Below are 20468 nucleotides of genomic sequence, written 5' to 3'. Positions count from 1 at the left end.
AAAGACTATCTTTTCATCCAAACATACTGATGATGAGAAGCTTGAGTGCTATGGTCTCTGAAACTGGCATAGTAAAATTCCATTTCCTCGGTTCTTTGTGCACAAATACCAATATGTCATTTTTATAATACTTGTTGGCTTGAAGTAATATTTTAAATAAAGACAAAAATGTCATAAATCTGAAAAATGAAGGGAAAGTCAGGAAAGAAATAATATATTAAATAGGTATCTTGGTCTTTTTTTTATATATTTTAAGTTTTAGGGTACATGTGCACAACATGCAGGTTAGTTACATATGTATACGGTATCTTGGTCTTTAAACATTTATTTCTAACCGTCCAGATTTCTCATAGCCCATGTCTGAAGGTAAACAAATATTCTAGGATGAAACTAATCATTCAGGCTGGGCCCAGGGGCTCAGGCCTGTGATCCCAGCACTTTTGGGAGGCCAAGGCAGGAGGATCCCTTGAGCCCAGGAGTTTGAGATCAACCTGGGCAACATAGTGAGACTCCCATTCTAAAAAAAAAAAAAAAATTAGACAGATGTGATAGCACATGCCTGTTGTCTAAGCTACTCAGGAGGCTGAGGTGGGAGAACTGCTTGAGCCCAGGAGCTTGAGCCCAGGAATAACCAGGTTATTCTAATATATTGAGGAAACATTTTTAGCCAAAATGCTTAATTAGAAGTTAATTTTGAGGGATGGGCAGGGTGAAAAAAAATTTAATTGAATTTAAAAATTTTTAAAAACTTAAAAAAATAGAAATCTTTTTTTATTGGTAAGCTGTCATCATACTACAAACAGCTTAATGCAGTAACAAAGTAAAAGACATAATGGACCAGGAAATTAAGATAAAACACTTCTCTATACATACTTAGATCCAGTCAAGTACTTGACCAAGGACACCTTTTTTTGTATCTTTCTTTTTTAAAAATATATAATTTATGGCCAGGCGTGGTGGCTCACGCTTGTAATTCCAGCACTTTGGGAGGCTGAGGCGGGCAGATCATGAAGTCAGGAGATCAAGACCATGGTGAAACCCCGTCTCTACTAAAAATACAAAAAAATTAGCCAGGCATGGTGGCGGGCGCCTGTAGTCCCAGCTACCTGGAGAGGATGAGGCAGGAGAATGGCATGAACCCGGGAGGCGGAGGTTGCAGTGAGCTGAGATTGTGCCACTGCACTCCAGCCTGGGCGACAGAGCGAGACTCCGTCTCAAAATAATAATAATAATAATAAATAAAAATAAAATAAAATAATATATAATTTCTTTATTTTTACTTTATTTTATTTTTTTTAAGTTCCAAGGTACCTGTGCAGGATGTGCAGGTTTGTTACACAGGTAAACATGTGCCATGGTGGTTTGCTGTACCTAGCAACCCATCACCTAGGTATTAAGCCCAGCATGCATTAGCTCTTTCCCTAATGCTCTCCCCCACCCCACCTATGTATCTTTCTTTGTGGCCTTAAATACATTTGAGTTTCTTATTCCTTACATAATGATGTCTGTATACAGAAAATAAAACATTTTCTGACTTATCTATTGTAGATTACGGTATGACTGGCTTTAATGAAAAATAGGCATTTTGCAGAACTATTAAACTGGTCTAAGAATAGATGATATTGTACTGAATCTCCTAATCTAGCAATCCATTCAAACGCTTTTTGTTTTTTTTCTACCATCAAAGCGTGGAAGAGGTAATGGCCTAGGACCAGAATGGGGGTCTTTCATCTGTCATGTTTTATTGTAACAGATTTACTTGAAATTACGTTTCTCACCTGCAGAAACTAAGAGAAAGAGCAAGAATCAGCAGAGTAGAAGGGGGAAAGGGGACAATCAGAGCATCTCAGTGTTTTAGAGTTTGATGTGATCACTGGGCATTTAGGTTAGCCTTTTGCCTTTTCTCTCTCCAAGATTGTGGTGCTTCTGTCCAATTTTTGTTTTACAAGATGAGTTGGAAATTTAATGGATTTTATGTATGCAGCTGGAATTTTGAAATAGAAAATTAAAAGGGAGCTGCATTGGCCTGAAGGATCAAAGTTCTATTAAAAAAAAGTGGGTTTCTTATACGAAAAAGCTTTAAAAACTAGTATTTTAAAAACATTTTACAGTTTACAAAGCACTTTTCTATAAAATTATTTCATTTGAACATACAATGAGGGAGGTCCAGGGTTATAGCATGAGTTACTGTTAGAGCTGTGACCATAAACCATGCATCTTTTTTGCTTTGTTCTTTTTTTGAGACAGGATCTCGCTATGTTGCCCACACTGGTTTCAAACTCCTGGACTCAAGCAATCCTCCTGCCTTGGCCTCCTAAAGTGCTGGGATTGCAGGTGTGAGCCACCACACCCGGCCTGCATCTTGTTTCCTTGTCTAAGACTCTTTGCATTACATATCTCCCTCTTTCATTCCCCCTTGCTCCTTCTTTCATGAATGATTCTGATAGTTACTTTATGGATGCTTAACATAAAAGACTAAAGGCTTTTTGAGGGCATATTTGGTATCCTACTTATCTTTGCATCTCTGATATTGAACAGATCCAAAGCTGGTGTTTGGTTAATGTTTTTGAATGGACAAATGAATGAAATTAAAATAAAAAGGCAAATTAAAACAGAGAAACAATTTTTCAGATTTTAAAATAAGTAAATGAAAACAGCAGATCAATATTATAGTTTTTATATAACTTCAGAATGTCAAATGCTGTATTAGCTGCTATGCATTTATCTACCATATCTATCTATCTATCTATCTATCTATCTATCTATCTATCTATCTGTCATTTATCTTGTTAGCTTCACTCCAAATAATTAATTTTATCATCCATTGTTATTTACAAATTCTCAGGTCACTAAGTCATAATTATAACTTGGGAAAATGTGTCCTATTTTATTGATAGCACAGAAGTTAGAATTTATTCTTCAGCACCGTAAGGTTTATGGGAACACAACAGATAAAAATGGTCACAATTATTTGTCATGTCTGGAGAAGTACAAGACTGTGACTACTAATTCATATCACATTTATATCAGTTTTACTTACTTATGACTATTATATTTCCTTTGTGAATTTCACAGGTTTATGAAAGCATTAACTGATCTTTTTATATTACTCTATCTTCATGGCTTATCCACATCTAGATTTCAACTGTCCATGCTTAGATAAAGCAAATTTCCATATATATTTTTTTCTACCTTCATGCCTAGGTAGAGATCCTAGATATGTTGAGCTTTATTTTATTTCTGCAAATGTAAGTAAACATTTGTACATGTGACTTGGAGGAAAATTAGAGGAAGAATTTATTTATTGTTCATTTAAGACTGATAATTATTGGGTTCATGTACTAGGAAGTTATACTAAGAAAAAGACTCTCAAAGAAGACACAAATTTTACAAAGCCATACTCATAAAACATATAAAGATGATGACATATCCAGGATCAGATTTAGATCCTCTAGATCCATCCCAAAGAAGAAAATACCAAAAAATAGCCCAAGCTGTAACTTTACCAATTTAGTTACTGCTGTCAAGAAACATTGCACAATGCCATCTAGTGACGAGTGACCAATGTATGATTAATCACATAGAAATGACTGGATGAGGAGGGGGAAATTCCCAGGATTTTATATGTAAGAGGGAAAGTCCTTCTGAGAGAATTAAAATGGATAGAGATTAGTTTTATTTCTCCAGGTACACTTAGTGCATGACAATTTATCACCGATCTGAAGCTTGGTAGTTTTTATTTTGAAATACTGTATTGCCACCTACCTCCGAATCTGCAGCTCTACCTCCTTCTGCAGCTGCCCTTCATTATTCCGTCCACAGCTGAACTCAGAACTGTGAGTGTTCTCCAAGCCGCTGCCCCCCATCTAATGACAGGTGGTGGAGGTGGAGCACTTTAGAAACCAGTCTCAACAAATTAAAAAAAAAAAAAAGGACTTCAAAAAAGGGAACCAAGTTGATTCTTAAAACAATCTGTGCCACATTAAAAATAATAACAATAAATAAACTTGGAAGTTCAAAGAGTAAAACTAAAACAGGGACTAAAGGAAATCATCTTTGTTTTTTGCAGCCAATGACTGTGCAGACCTGATGCTGTCTTGTTCTTGTACCAAATTCTCCTTGAAAATACCAGAGACCTCTCTCTGAATGGCCATAACATTATACCCTAAGGGAAATAATTTTCTCCAACATTTCTCATCTTTTGTAAACAGATGGTATATATATATATTTCATATATATATTTATATATATTTATAGATATTTATAGATATATTTATATATATATTTAAAGAGAAAGAGAAATACCAACAGTCTGCCAACTGTGGAATTCTTATAATCCGATAGTTTCTTTTTGGTTATTTTTTCACAACTAAATTAACTAGTGTTGCTGCCATAGATACATTTAAGAAAATCAGACACTTTGCTGCTTTTACATATATCTGTCTGAAACTCAGCAGGAATATTTCAGTTGCCTTAGAAAAATATCCAGTTAACAAACTTTGTGAAGTGAAAAGAAAACCTTATCAAAATCTCCAGCTTCAAGTACATTTAGTTGTTTTCTTTTTATTGTTGCTTACATGCTGTGATTGGAGCACAATATGTGGAAATTGCATAACCATTATTTCCACAAATCAAAGCTATTGAGACATGGGAAGGCCATGTGGAGCTGCTGCATGAAATGTTGGTTAAAAAAATTCCACTCTGCCTTTATATCTAAAGTCTTCCCTTCTTTCAGGTATCAATGGTTTCTTCAGTCATAAGCATCACTAGGTTGTATTTTGTTTGTTTAACTGCTTTTAAAATCAGAATTAGCCATAGGTCAAATAACATTTTTTGAAAAACATTTTCTCTATGTGTCTTATATTTTTCCTTAGTTCTACTTTGTTTTGTTATTTTTAATATTTTGGGGGTAATCTAGGCAAAGAGCTCTTAATTCTTAATGCATTAGAACCATCAAGAAACATTCAGTGCAATTTCCATGTCTCAGGGGAAAGTTTTGGTGTCGTCACCTTGATCCATTCCCAGGTTTATGGGGACTAGGGAGAATCCTTTCACTATTATTTTACATTTTAAAATATACCTAATCAAGTGCAGTGCAGTGGTGTATGCCTGTGGTCCCAGCTGCTCGGGAAGCTCAGGAGAGAGCATCACTGGAGCCCAGGAGTTTCAGTCCAGCCTGGGCAACACAGCAAGATCCCATCTCTAAAAAAAGAAAAAAGAAAAGAAAACAGTGGCCAGTCAGGTGGCTATGTAGGTCAAAGAGAGCCTGACTGAATCATATGAGAGGGAAGAAAAACACTTGTCATTCCTAGCTTTCTGTGTTCCTCTTTTGCTCCAGCAGAGCTTTGGTTGTACTACTCTAATACCCATACAACACTGCTTTCCTTAGAGCCACAGCTACTGCTGAGAACTCAAAAACTTCTTCCTTTCTGGTGAACATGTCTAGACTTGGGCTGGGGATGGGATGAAGATCTCTAACACCTTCCTGGAAATCAAGAAGTGCAAACAGGTAATTTTCCCTTTTTTTTTTGAGATGGAGTCTCACTCTGTCACCCAGGCTGGAGTGCAGTGGTGCAATCCGGCTCACTGCAACCTCCACCTCCTCCCGGGTTCAAACAATTCTCCCTGCTTCAGCCTCCTGAGTAGCTGGGATTACAGGTGCCTGCCACCACACCCAGCTATTTTTTTTAGTTTTAGTAGAGACGGGGTTTCACCACATTGGGCAGGCTGGTCTCGAACTCCTCACCTCAGGTAGATCCGCCTGCCTCGTCCTCCCAAAGTGCTGAGATTACAGGTGTGAGCCACCGTGCCCAGCCTGGTAATTTGCTTAAGAGTGAAATAAAGCTTTGTTTTGAGATGTTCTGCTGGGGTATTCTGGTAGCTCTTTCAGTGTTTAAACTCATTCCGAGTCTGCACAAATGGCATAATATTTAGCTGTGCTTTGACACTCTTCAGCACCTGGAATATAATGAGCATAAATATCTTTTTAGGTTTCTAGATCAAAGATTGTTTTCTTCTGTAATGTTTCTCCTCAAAGAAGTGTTTCACTGTTCTGTAAAGTAAATTTCAGAGATTATAAGGCAAAAATAGCGATTATAGCAAAAGTCTATGATCAGTTACATTGTCTAATTTTGAATTACAGTGGCAGCTTTTCTTTTATCTTTAAATTTGGTGCCATTTCTTCCTATCATTTCCACCCCTGGGATTTTTCTGGTTAGAGATGTATATAATTGCCTTTCTGCCCACATTCCCTTCTAAAAGGATCTGTTCCCCTGCTGAACAGATGGGCCTAGTCATCTATGTTTATATCATATGACCCTACTCCCTGGTTATGATGATTGGACCAGGGTGGGGAGACCTACTCTGAGAGTCGATCCATAGGTTAGGCCAAGCCAACTAGATGATATTGTTTGAAAAAATTTCACTGAGACACAAAAGTCATAGTTAAGTGATGAGAATTGGAGTTGTCGGGTCACAGGTATTTAGTGTGAGACCTCTGTGGCAAGCTTCAGCTACATGAACATCAAATTATGAGGGAACCCAAAGTAAAATCCTTACATGTGGAGCCTGCCTACAAGAGCAACCTAGAATAGACATGCAGAGAGAAGCAGTAGCAAGAGCTTACACTGACATTTGTAAAATCCCTTCTCACCATCCAGAGCCTTTTCTACTTTAAACAAACAGTATGTTTTCGAGCATGGCTTGGGTTGGATTGCCCACCTCCAGAGAACCTGTTTGTCTTACACTAATCAGCATTATTACATCATTCTGTCCATGTGACTGATTCAGAGTAGGCATGTGAACAATTAATGGACAATAAAGGAGACAGTTGCTGGAGTTTTGTTTGCTTGTTTTTTTTTTTTTTGAGACTGGGTTTCGCTCTGTCATCCAGGCTGACGGGCAATGGCGGGATCATGGCTCAGTGCAGTTTCGATCTCCTGGGCTCAAGTGGTCCTCCCACTTCAGCCTCCCAAGAAGTTGGGACCACAGGAGGGGGCCACCATACCCGGCTAATTTTTTTGATGTTTTGTAGATATGGGGTCTCCCTATGTTGCCCAGGTTGGTCTCTAACTCCTGAGCTCAAGTGTTCTGCCCACTTCAGCCTCCCAAAGTGCTAGGGTGAAAGGCCTGAGTCACCCCTGCCAGCCAATTGCTGAAGTTTTTGGAAAAGAAAATTCTTGTCTGATCCATGGGAGTTGCTTCAAAGGTACTCTCTGCTTTTGTAGATATGAACTAGGAAGCATGTAACTCTGGTTGCTTCTGACTACACTGGAAGACGCAGCCTAAGATGAAAACTGCATCACAGGAGATAGAGTGCAGCAGTGGAAAGAAAGCAGGTCTTGATTGACATTATGGGACTACTGGTTTTGTTAAAATCTGCCCAGTTTTTGGTTCGTCAGTCACATCGGCCAATACATTCCCTTGGTTGTTTAAGTTGTTTGATTGGATTTTCTTTTACTTCTAACTGAACTCTTAAATTTGAGTGAGATTTATGATTTTCTAGGTCTTAGGAGACAAAGTAATCCCTTGAATTTCCTGGCTCCCTAAGTAGAACAGTCGTTAGTACCATCTTGTCCATTGTGTTTTGCTTGGTTCTGTACCACCTAGCAGAATGCCTAGGACACATTAGTTGCATCATCGAAATTTATTAAGTGATAAGTTCCCTCCTCTTGAACTCTCTCAGTAATATGATCAGCATACAATCTTCGAAAGTAGTGGATTTCAGGGAGACCTCTGACTTTCAGGTTGTGTGATGTGCTCTTGGAGAAGATGAAAGACAACTATTAATGAAATGAAAGTGATTAAGGAAGAAGCCAATCAACTTCGTCAAGGCTGGGAAAAATAAACTGATAGTGCTATGCAAACAGACATCATACCATATTTTTCCTTATTTTATATTTTGTATAGTTATCCTCATTCCTACCTTAATGAAACTGTGTCCTCTACATTTAGAATGCAGATAGATTTAAGAGAAAAAAAAAAAGATTATATTTTCCTATAGTCAAAATTAAGGTATGTATCTGGGACTTTGGTACATTACCTCACATAATCCTGACAATCCTGACTGGTGGGTATCATTAGTTCTATCACACAGATGAGGAAATTGAGGAAGAGACATTAATTAACTTGTTCAAGTTAGTAAGTAATGAGAGTTGAGATTGAAGTTAAAAGGTCTACTATTACTTTATGATAATTCCAAATACAATTAATTTATGACCTCTCTGGTCTTGCTAGGTCTGAAGCTCTTGCTGAAAGGATATCATAGCACGCATAGACTATCTCTGGTGACAGTGGTTTCCTCCAAAGATGCTAACTGGGTGACTAGGAGTGGGAGACATTTATTTTTCACTGTCCAGTGTTTTGTACCTTTTGAAATTTGAACTATATGCTTATATTACTTTATCCAAAATATACATATTTAGAAAAAAATTATATCATGGAAATTTTATCTGATAAAACAATAGGCCTGTAATAGATGATTTTGAGATCCCTTCTAGTGCTAAATGTATTTCATTGTGTGAGTCTATAAAAAGGTCTCCCAGTTTTAGAGAATACAAAGATTTCTGCACTGAATGTTCTCCCAAACCACGGAAATTGCCTAAAAGGATCTTTAAAAAGGTTATCTATCTATCTATCTATCTATTTTTTTTTTTTTGAGACAGAGTCTTGCTCTGTCGCCCAGGCTGGGGTGCAGTGGCGAGATCTCGGCTCACTGCAAGCTCCGCCTCCCGGGTTCATGCCATTCTCCTGCCTCAGCCTCCCGAGTAGCTAGGACTACAGGTGCCCGCCACCACGCCCAGCTAATTTTTTGTATGTTTAGTAGAGACGGGGTTTCACCATGTTAGCCAGGATGGTCTCGATCTCCTGACCTCGTGATCCGCCCGCCTCGGCCTCCCAAAGTACTGGGATTACAGGATTGAGCCACCGAGCCCGGCCAAAGGTCATCTATATTTTTGTCAGTATGAGTGGCTTACAAAAAAAAAGATCAGATCAATTAAATTTTGGAAATTAAGCTTTAGATTCAGATTAGGCCAAATGTCTCTGGGGCCCAATAAAACCTAAAGGGACCTGCCAGCATTTTCACTTGAAAGGACAACTTTGTTGTGATTAACACCAAACTACCAAAGGAATGGAGAGAGGAGCAGTTAAGAGTTCAGCAATTAATCACTCAAGATGTCTCCCATGGGTATGGACAAGCTGAAGGAAAGCAAGCTTTGCACATTTTATTTTCTCAGGAACACAGCAGGCATCTTGTAAAATCACTAGGATAGGCCCCATAACCAAAACAAAGGAGGATAAAGACAATTCATGTACATAGGCATTGGCAATTTGCCTTTGTTCTCTAATGACAAACCCTACAGGAGACAGGAACCCGCTGGAGTCTGACCTTGCCTCTTCCTAGTGAGGACAGCTTAGTATGTGCATGTGTGTGTTTAAAGCAACTGCTTCACATGTAGGATATCTTTCAAGTGTCGGAGATACCAATTGTATGCGATCTTAAGAAGCTTTTTCATCAAACATGGCATAATTTTTCAGTACAGCTACTTGAGTGTGCATATTTTTGAATAGCTTGAAACAATAAAAACAATGAAAAACCTTTCAATGCACTGAAATTAGCACAAATATGAGCTATGTAGCTAAGCTCCATTGTTCATAGCATTGAAGATAGTCACATCTAATTTTGCTGCTATAGAAAGCAAATCAGTTCTGCTAACTGAAGCCCACGATATTTTGCACATTATTTTTTTGAATTCCTTCGGCCTATTTTAGTGTTTGAAATGCTAAAAACTTCTGTCCCAGCATTCTTTCTGGAAAAAAGTCTGTATACTGTCTTTTGATCTCTGCTACTAGTTCACAAGTCACTCTTGACTGAAGTTATAAAGCAAGAGAGGGGATTTTATTTATGGGATTTTGTATTATTTTTTTCTATTCACTATAGTGCATTTCCTCCTCCCAGGCCACAGGATTCTGCTGCAAATTCTAACAGGAGGAGGCAATGGCAGCCCTTACTAAAACCTCAGAACTACAGGAAGAGGATCCCTGAGTGGGATTCCTGTGTGAAAGGCATTTTTGCCTTTTTGTGTATCTTCAGAATCTTAACTTTCATGAGAGAAGAATAGAAATGCAACAATGGAACAATCCACTGTATACACGTAGCTGGCGATTTAATAAACTTGAAGGAAATGCTACAGAGTCCTGTCAATGTCTTTCTTGGGCCACATGCGGCTTCTGTAGGAGATCTTCTATGTGTCAGGCCAGAAATTCCATGCAACCAGTCCTATATTTCCCAATGGTGGTGCTGAATGGAGCGTTTCACTTGGTGTCATTGTCAGACAGTTCTGCCAATGTTGTTATTAGGTCTCACGTGGCCTATGTAACAGGTTTTCCCCTACATCTTGTCTAATCAACCTAGCAAAACTTTCAGTTCGTTCCCTTCTATTCCAATCTGATCAAAGCTTGAGAGTGTCTCATGAAATTTTATAGGTTTAGTTGTCTCATTTAAATTACCACCATGAAAATCTCCTGGATCTTAAAATTAATGTAAACTTTAATCTACAATGTGATTTCTTCCCTACCTGTGGCCTGATTTTTAGTTCCTTTGTAATTGTTTAATGCAAGAAGGTAAAATCCTTTGAGAAAGTAGTTCACAACCTTCCCTTTTGCCTATGGAGACCTCTGCTCCATTTTGCTTGTTATAGTTTTATAAAAGCATTGAGACTTTCCTTAATGAAGAGAACTCAGAGAGCCTCTGTCATGAACTTTGCTGAACTCAAATCAGAAGGCCAGAACATATAAAACTGATTAATTCATGAAGACCCTTAAGGGAAATTCTTAACAGTCTGTGGCTCAAGCTCTATGTTATTTTGAAATACAGATGAAAATGCCAACCTTAAAGGGGTGCTTTATGATTAATGAGATAATGTGTATAATACGTTCTGAGTTCCTAGATCAATCGTCTAATATAAGGGAGCTATTATTATTTATTATTACCATCCAGATACTGGGACTATATATTTCCCAAGGACAAAATAAAATATAGGACAGATGCAAAAATTCCAGATTATCAGTAAGCTCTAGGGAAACTAGCATACGGTAGGTATCCTTTGATAAATATGCTAAATATGTATTTACATGATAAACTGACTAGTGAAATTAGATAGATGCCTTTGAGAGTTGTCACCAGAATTCAGCAAGTCCTTTGGTACACTGACAAGTGGAGGAGAATTCTACAGGCAGTAGATGGGTTCTTGCCAGTATTTGGAATATGCCCCTTCTCTTACTGTAGCTGGAAGCAACGATTAAGAAAAGAACCAGTGAATAAAAGATGGGCTCTTTTATTCACTGTCAGTGGGAGTGAAACTTGGCAACTCTTTAAGAAGCCAATTTAACAATATCTATCAAAACTGCAAACCATATGCCCTTTGACCCAACAATTCTATAACTAGTAATTTACCTTATGGATATACTTATATTGCAGCATTGTTTGTAATAGCAAAAATTAGAAACCACCCAAATGTTTGTTAATAAGAGAATGATTTCATAACTTGTAAACACATTCAATTCTATATTATGCAATAAAAAAGAATGAAGAAAATTTGTATTTGCAGATATAAAAAGAAACCCAAGATATGTTTTTCTTTTCTTTTTTTCTTTTTTTTGAAATGGAGTCTCGCTCTGTCGCCCAAGCTGGAGTGCAGTGGTGCAATCTTGGTTCACTGCAACCCCTGCCTCCTGGGTTCAAGTGATTCTCCTGCCTCAGCCTCCAGAGTAGCTGGGACTCAGGCTCATACCACCATGCCTGGCTAATTTTTGTATTTTTAGTATAGACGGGGTTTTACCATGTTGGCCAGGCTGGTCTCAAACTCCTGACCTCAAGTGATCCGCCCACCTTGACCTCACCAAAGTACTGGGATTATAGGCATGAGCCACCGCGCCCGGCCCCCAAGATATGTTTTTCAACAGATGTAAAGCTATGGTATGGTATGACTGCACTTGTGTGAATGAGACAAAGGAAAGCTGTATCACCTGGGATGTATGCAAAATATTTTTGTGTGTATATATACCAAACAACTATTAACTATGGTTAATTCTGAGGAGCGAGTGTTATGAAAAGTAAAAAGGAAAACCATTTTTCTTTTAATACTTTAAAAAACCATATATATTACTTTAATTTTAAAAACAACTTATACTTTTTTTGTTTTTCTTTATAATGGTAATCAAAAAAAATTTTTTTTTTAAAGAAAGAAGGAATTCTCTTTTCCTTCTACTGCAGCTTAGAAGGCATCTTGAAAAGCTGTTGCTATTTGGCAGCTCACACTGTGGCCATTATTCCCTTGACGGAAGCACCTTTGGACACCCATGGGGTTCCAGAAATCTCATCGTCATGCTGGAGTGATTAGATCAGCACCACTGGGTTTGCATCTAAAACCCCTGTGAGGTAAACCGCTCTTATTCTCTAAGCTAGTGTGAGAGTGGAGGGATAAAATGGTAATTATTTTCCACTCTCATCGCCAGTAATTTTGTTTAAAAAACCTGTTTGCCTTAAATTCACCTAAAAAAATACTTGTGACTATGTAATTGAGGTCACAAATCTTCATTTCTAATTGTTATAAATTTATTAAAGACTGTAAATGTTGTCTCTCTCATAAAACACCTGTTCTTTCCATAATTAACAATTTCCACTTGAGCATATACATTTAAAGTAATACTGTTACAACAAGAATATGAAAACCTGGCCGGGTATGGTAGCTCATGCTTGTAATACCCCGCACTTTGGGAGGCTGAGACGGGCAGATCACCTAAGGTCATGATTTGAGAACATCCTGGCCAACATGGTGAAACCCTGTCTCTACAAAAAACACAAAAAATTAGCCAGGTGGTGGTGGGTGCCTGTAATCCCAGCTACTCGGGAGACTGAGGCAGGAGAATCGCTTGAACCTGGGAGGCCGAGGTTGCAGTGAGGTGAGAGTGTGCCATTGCACTCCAGTCGGGGCAACAAGAACAAAACTCTGTCTCAAAAAAAGAAAACCTAACAGGTATTATTTCCTGTGATAGCCTTTCTTATTTGAAAGTCAGCATGTAATATATATTTGTGAAAAAGCACTTACTATAAAAAAAGGATGAAACGTACAATTATGAAAGAATCCTACACTTAAATTGGTTACAATAAATGCATCATACAAAAACATTTTCAGGTTTCTCATTTTAAAGGAATATAAAACTAGTTGCTAGAAAGAATCACAGTACAGTCATGTTGAACACACGCTATGCAAGTATGTAATTATGAATCATAGTTAGAAAATAAGTCATTTACGAGAACAGTAAGCTGATTTTTATCATTAACTGAATCTTCATTTTGAGTTCTTACACAACATCCAAGTGTTAGGGAGGAGAAATAATTCTCAAACTATTTCTCTCCTGACGTATGCTCAAATTGAAACAACATCTTTTGCTAAGGCTGAACCCAGTACCTTACATGTGTCATTTAAACCCTCTCAAGGAAGTTTTAGGATGGCTGTGCAAAACCACTGCGATGTAACTGAAGGAGCAAAATCTTCACGTCTGCACTTTGACCTACCTGGGCTGGCCTTGAGACCACCTGATATAATCCATGTGTGAAATCATTCTCCTGCTTTAGTATATAAGGCTGTGTGACATTTACCACCATGGATCAGAATTACTTCATTTTTCGGCTGGGCGAGGTGGCTCACGCCAGCAATCCCAGCACTTTGGGAGGCTGAGGCTGGCGGATCACTTGAGGTCAGGAATTGAAGACCAGCCTGGCCAACATGGTGAAACCCCATCTCTACTAAAATATAAAAATTAGCCAGGCGTGGTGGCGGGTGCCTGTAATCCCAGTCACTCGGGTGGCTGAGGCAGGAGAATCACTTGAACCCCGGGAGGCGGAGGTTGCAGTGAGTGGAGATCACGCCACTGCACTCCAGCCTGGGTGACAGAGTGAGACTCCGTCTCAAAAACAAACAAACAAACAAAGAATTACTTTATCTTTTATGCTTTTTTTTTTTTTTTTTTTTTTTAATAGAGACAGTGTCTGTGTTGCCCACGCTGGTCTGGAACTCCTGGGCTCAAGCAATCCTCCCGCCTCGCCTCCCCAAGTGCTAGAATTACAGGTGTGAGCCCCATGCCCAGCCTATTTTTTAATGTTTTAAAAAAATATATATATAATGACCAGCATGATTTTCTTCATATTGCTGACAGAGGAGAGCAAAGTAAGTTGACTCTAAACAACAGGGGTTTGAACTGCGCAGGCTTGCTTATACGCGGATTCTTTTCAACCAAATGCTGATGGAAAACAGCATTGGTGGGAGAGGAACCCTGTGTGTATGGAGGGCCAGCATTTCACATTCACAGCTTGGGCAGGGTCAACTGCGAGACTTGTGTATGTGCGGATTTGACGTTGTGCGGGGGCGGGGCGGGCGGAGGGGCGGGGGAGGTGTGGGGGGCGGGGGAGGTGTGGGGGGCGGGGGAGGCGGGGGTGCAGGGTTGGGGGGCTGGGGGGGCGGGGGAGGTGGGGGGGCGGGGGAGGGGCGGGGGAGGGGCGGGAGGGCCCTAGGGGGTGGGGAGAGGCGGGGTGGGGGGCGGGTGGGGGGTGGGGGGTGGGGGGTGGAGGGTGGCGGGGGGTGGAGAGGGCAGGGGAAGTGGGGGGAGGGGGGGCGGGGGGGTGCGCGGTGTCCTGGGACTCATCCCTGTTCCCTGCCTACCCTAAGGCCACGCACACCCAAGGACTGTTAGAATTCTATGAAGCAGGAGTTCTCAACACACAGTCACCCATAAGCGTGTTACAGCTAATTCTTGGACCACACTCTAGACCTACGGAGTCAGAAATAGTGTGGGGCTCAGCAATCTGTATTTTAACAATCCTTAAAGCTTGAGAAACACTTCTGTTTAGGAATACTTTAAGTGTGGGACGAAGTACCATGAAATATCTTGCCTTGCTTTTGTGTTATCTCTGATCTTATAATGAAAGTATATTTACTCAATATATTTACACACTTCTGAGTGATTATTTTGAAAAGTCAGCTTCCTAGGCTGCTTGCATCAGAATCACATGGAAGATGTGTTAGAATCCAGATTCCCTGATCTCTCTGAAAGCAGGGCCTGGAAATCGGCATGTGAAACACATATCCTAACACATTTTCACATACACAGATGTTCCCGCTCCAGCGCTGTAGAGTTATTGAGACAGGTTCTTATTCTATCTTCTTATATTTTTGTTTTGGCATTTTCTTATTGTCTCTGCTGTTTCTCTGCCATCATCACTGTTATCCTTGGGAAAGAGCAGGCGATGTTGACTGATAGTGGTGGAACTGGGGAAGGTGATAATACAAGTAATACAATTTTTGCGAATTTGTTTTATCTACTTAAAACGGCTCTCTCCAGACCAATTTGCATGAAAAACAGGAAGCTGACTAAATTGAAAGAAAATGCTAAATCTTCATGTTGCAGCTTCATATCAAGAAAAATTCTATTAGGTACACACACAAGTAGGTAAAAACAGCAGGAGGCTAGTGAGGAGGTTGTGCAGTGGCCTCCCACACCTCCCACACATCTGCTTCTGCTTTTGTCTGTACTCTCGGAGAGCTCCTACTGACCCAAATACCAATCCGGTGGACTCTTAATGTCTTTTTTTTTGTTTTTTGAGACAGGGTGTCACTCTGTCGCCCAGGCTGGAGTGCAGTGGCCAGATCTCCGCTCACTGCAACCTCCACCTCCTGGGTTTAAGCAGTTCTCGTGCCTCAGCTTCCCGAGTAGCTGGGATTACAGGCACACTCCACCATGCCTGGCTAATTTTTGTACTTTTAGTAGAGTCAGGGCTTCACCATGTTGGCCAGGCTGGTCTCGAACTCCTGACCTCAAGTGATTTGCCTGCCTTGCCTCTCAAAGTGCTGGGATTACAGGGGTGAGCCACCGCACCCAGCAAGATCCAACTTTTGAACCAACACTTCATCTTGAGATTCTTACATTCCTTGCTGGTTTTAATTTCTTTTTTCCTTTAGCAACTTTCCAGGCTTTCTTATAGCCCCCTTCTCTTTGTCCACTGCTTGTATACTGCTTTTCATTGGGCTTTTTTCCTTGGCTGTCTTTCTCACCAATCTTTTTCTGTCTCTGCCTCTCTCTTTTCCCATGTCCCCATTTTCTCTCTTTACAGATTATTGAATATTTACTATGGGTCAGGCACACTTCTAAGTACATTACATAAAATAACTCAGTTAATTTTCACAACCTCATATTTGCAGGAACTGAAACAGAGAAGTTAATTTGCCTAAGATCACATGGCTAGCTAGTAATGGAGCTATGATCCAGACGCTAGCATTTTGGCTCCAGAGCCTATGCTCTTAATCATTACATACCTTCTTTTCTTAGTCTACAAGCCCATTTGACTGAGCTTATCCATTTTTTTTTTAGCTTCAACTTCTAACTATAAGCTCATTTGATATCTCTAATTCCAATCATGCGTGTCATCTGAGTTCGTCATCCCTGATGCTCGCTGGACAACTTTACTAATATTTCCCCATAGGGTATTAAACAGTTGATATTCCCACAACTGAACTCACTGTCTTTCTTGCCTTTAGCTTACAGTGTCTCCATTCTCCTTGTTACCAATGCAAGAAAACTGGGAGCCATCCTTCAGTTCTTTTGTCCAGTGTACTCTACCTCCTGATCATTTTTGTTTCATTTCTGTTCCTTTCTCTTCTTCCCTTCTGCCACCACAACTATACTTTGGGATTATAGTAAATATTTTTCTCATTCTTTTGAGCAAAGGATTAGTTTTTACCTTATGATATTGTGAGTCTTAACTGATGAGGTTCTCTTCTTTGAATTACCTACTCTGATGCATGGAGTCACATGTGAAAGCTACCTATTAAAAAAAAAACTATAGAAACCTGGCTGGATATGGTGGCTCACACCTGTAATCCTAGCACTTTGGGAGGCTGAGGTGGGCAGACCACTTGAGCTCAGGAGTTTAAAACCAGCCTGAGCAACATGGCAAAACCCAGTCTCTACAAAAAAAAAAAAAAAAAAAAAAAAAAAAAATTAGCTGGGCTTCGTGTCGCACACCTATAGTCTCAGATACTTACTTGGGAGGCTGAGGTGGCAGGAACGCTTGAGCTCGGGAGGTCAAGGCTGCAGTGAGCTGAGATCTTGCCACTGCACTCCAGCCTGGACGACTGAGTGAGACCCTGTCTCAAAAACAAGAAAAAAAAATATAGAAACATATGCAATGATTTTCTGAACAAAGTTCTCTCTTGCTATTATCGTATTCCCTTAGGCTCATTTTAAAAAACTTGTTTTCAATTCTATTTTGTGTTACTCTACCCACAATAAACTACTTGCAGTTCCCTCAAATTTGCCAATGTGTGTGTGAGTGTGTATGTGTGTGTACATACCTGGACCATTGCCCATGCTGGAATGCCCTTTCTCGCCTCGCCTACTTGACAAATATCTACATTTTCCAAATCTCAATTCAAGATCATTTTATTCTTGAAATTATTAATGATACCTAACTTATGCCACCTCAATATGCCACATACACTTTTTAATTTTTAACACCTATTGCCCTGATTTGCTTAAATATTTTTGTCCCTTCTGAAGTGTAATTTCTGTGAGATCAGAGACTGTATCTCATCTTTTTTTCAGTGCCCTAATACAGCTGCATCTTTAGAAGTGGCTCATGGAATGATTCTACAAATAATAACTGTCTTCCTTATGGAGCAGGTACCAGATGACAATAAACAGGTCAAACTGCAATGACATCTCAGCAAAGCCCACATATACCACTTATATATTTGGGAGATTTTCATAGTTTTGAAATGCTTTTGAATCTTTTTAAAGCCCTGTTTCTCTGCAATAGTAATAATAATAAAAAAAAAAACTCTCAAAACAAGTATGCGTTACATGCTGGTTCCAAGAAGGAGGGAAGCTGGGGCAAACCACATCCTGCTTTCAAAGGAACCAACAAAGACCATGAGTAAAGCATGAGCTGAGGCTGATGAAGTGCACCTGTCCTGTGACAGTTCATGAGCAGTCAGCCTCTCACGAAAGTGGCAAGCTCTCTGTATTTTTACATAGCCAAGTCAGGCATTTCTAGGCTCATCTGTGGGACGAGGACAAAATAGAGCAGGAAATGGCTTTGATGCTCCCAGTTTTAGTTTCCTAGGGCTGCTGTAACAAGGCACCACAAACTGGGTTGCTTAAACATCCGTATTTGTTTCACGGTTGTGGAGGCTGGGAGTCTAAAATCAGTGTTGGTAGGGTTGGTTCCTTTTGGAGGCCCTAAGGGAGAAACTGACCTGAGCCGCTCCCCTAGCTTCTGGTGCTTGCTGACATTTTTGGCATTGCTTGGCTTGCAGCTGCAACCCTCCAATCTCTGTCTCCATCATCAAATGGCCCTGTCTCTGTGTATGTCTAAATTTTCCTCCTGTTTAAACTTTTAATTTTAGGTTTGGGGGGTACATGGGAAGGTTTGTTACATAGGTAAACCAATGTCATGGGAGTTTGCTGTATGCATTATTTTATCATCCAAGTGTTAGGCCAAGTACCCAATAGTTACCTTTTCTGCTTCTTTCCCTCCTGATGCCCTCCCCACTTAAGTAGGTCCCAGTGTCTTTTGTTTCCTTCTTCGTGTTCGTAGTTCTTATCATTTAGCTCCTACTTATAAGTGAGAACATATCGTATTTGGTTTTCTGTTCCTGCATTAGTTTGCTAAGGATAATAGTCTCCAGCTCCATTCATGTTCCCGCAAAAGACATGATCTCGTTCTTTTTTTTATAGCTGCATAGTATTCCCTGGTATATAAGTATCACATTCTCTTTATCCAATCTGTCACTGATGGTCCTTTGGGTTGATTCTATATCTTTGCTATTGTGAATAGTGCTGCAATAAATATTTGCATGGGTGTGTCTTTATGGTAGAATGATTTATATTCTTCTGGATATATATGGGATTGCTGGGTAGAATGGTAGTTCTGCTTTTAGCTCTTTGAGGAATTGCCATGCTGCTTTTCACAAGGGTTGAACGAATTTACACTCCTACCAATAGTGTATACTGATTGTCAGAATGTTCATACCTCTTTCCGTAAATATACTCTAATGCAGTATAACCTCATCTTAACTTGATTATATCACCGAGGCTCTTATTTGTTTCCAAATAAGGTCTCATTTGTAGGTTTTAGGGGTTCAGACTTGAGCAAATCTTTTTGGGGATACTGTTCAACCCACAACACCCCACCACACTTTAAATCTCCTTGGACCACAAGGTCAGCATATAGGCTTTTCCACTGCTTTGTTGGAGGTGGTGGTGAGAGTGGCAAAAAGGTGACCATGACCTGAGAATCTTGGGGTTCTGGGTCATGAGTCATCTCCCCATCTACCTGCTTTTAGATGGATGAGGCTAAAAAGCATTATTTATTTACTTTTATTGTTTAAGGTTTCTGAAAATATATTTGAAGTAAACACATATTTTGAATGTAATAATTTAAATTATTCTAAATCATATGTTTGCTATATAAAGCATTAGAATCAAAAGTTTATATCCTTTTTAGTTTTTTTTTTGTTTCTTTTCATTTTTTTTTTTTTTTTAGAGATGGTTTCTTGCTATATTGCCAAGGCTGGTCTCAAACTCCTGAACTCAAGTGATCCTCCTGCCTTTGTCTCCTAAGTAGCTGAGATTACAGGTGTGAGCCTCCATGCCTGCCTCCTTTTTAGATTTTTAAAATTATTTATTTATTTATTTAGTAGAGATGGGATTTCACTATATTGGCCAGGCTGGTCTCAAACTCCTGACCTCAAGTGATCTGCCCACCTTGGCCTCCCAAAGTGCTGGAATTACAGTCATGAGCCATTACACCTGGCCTGATTTTTAAAGAATTTAAATGATCTCTCAAGTAATTTAACCACTAGAAAATTAAATCAATGTGCCAAAAATCATATTTCAAAAAATAATAAAAATAAAGGAGAAAATGCAATAGATAAACTGAAGAATTAGAAAATAATAGAGCTAGAGGGCTCTTAAAGATTTTTGTTTAGGTCAATAAATCCTGCCTTCCTCAGTGTGTAAAGTGAGGCCCATTTAAACATTTTTTTCCAAAGTTACCCAGCTAATTAGTGGGCACAATTTAGACTACATTTCAAGTTTTTGTTTTTTTTTTTAGATGGAGTTTTGTTCTTGTTGCCCAGGCTGGAGTGCAATGGTGAGATCTCAGCTCACTGCAACCTCTGCCTCCTGGGTTCAAGTGATTCTCTTGCCTCAGCCTGCCGAGTAGCTGGGATTACAGGCGCACATCACCACGCCCGGTTAATTTTTTGTATTTTTAGTAGAGACGGGGTTTCACCATGTCCTGGCTGGTCTTGAGCTCCTGACCTCAGGTGATCTGCCTACCTTGGACTCCCAGAGTGCTGGGATTACAGGTGTGAGCCACTGTGCCCGGCCTATGTTTCAAGTTTTTA

General features: G+C 39.6%; 1 protein-coding gene across 1 annotated transcript in view; it reads right to left on the bottom strand.

Moving 5' to 3' along the window:
• SLC39A10 (solute carrier family 39 member 10) overlaps positions 1–3855 on the bottom strand; it is a 160465-nt gene extending 156610 nt beyond the window's left edge. Inside the window, exon 1 of the mRNA XM_055379304.2 lies at positions 3766–3855. The gene's annotated coding sequence lies outside the window, so the exon portion shown is untranslated. The remainder of the gene's footprint in view (positions 1–3765) is intronic.
• Between the last annotated feature and the right edge of the window lie 16613 nt (positions 3856–20468).

This window comes from Gorilla gorilla, chromosome 11 (assembly GCF_029281585.2).
Source record: "Gorilla gorilla gorilla isolate KB3781 chromosome 11, NHGRI_mGorGor1-v2.1_pri, whole genome shotgun sequence".
In the NCBI taxonomy this organism is placed as follows: Eukaryota; Metazoa; Chordata; class Mammalia; order Primates; family Hominidae; genus Gorilla; species Gorilla gorilla.
This window is presented reverse-complemented; position numbering and strand designations above follow the sequence as displayed.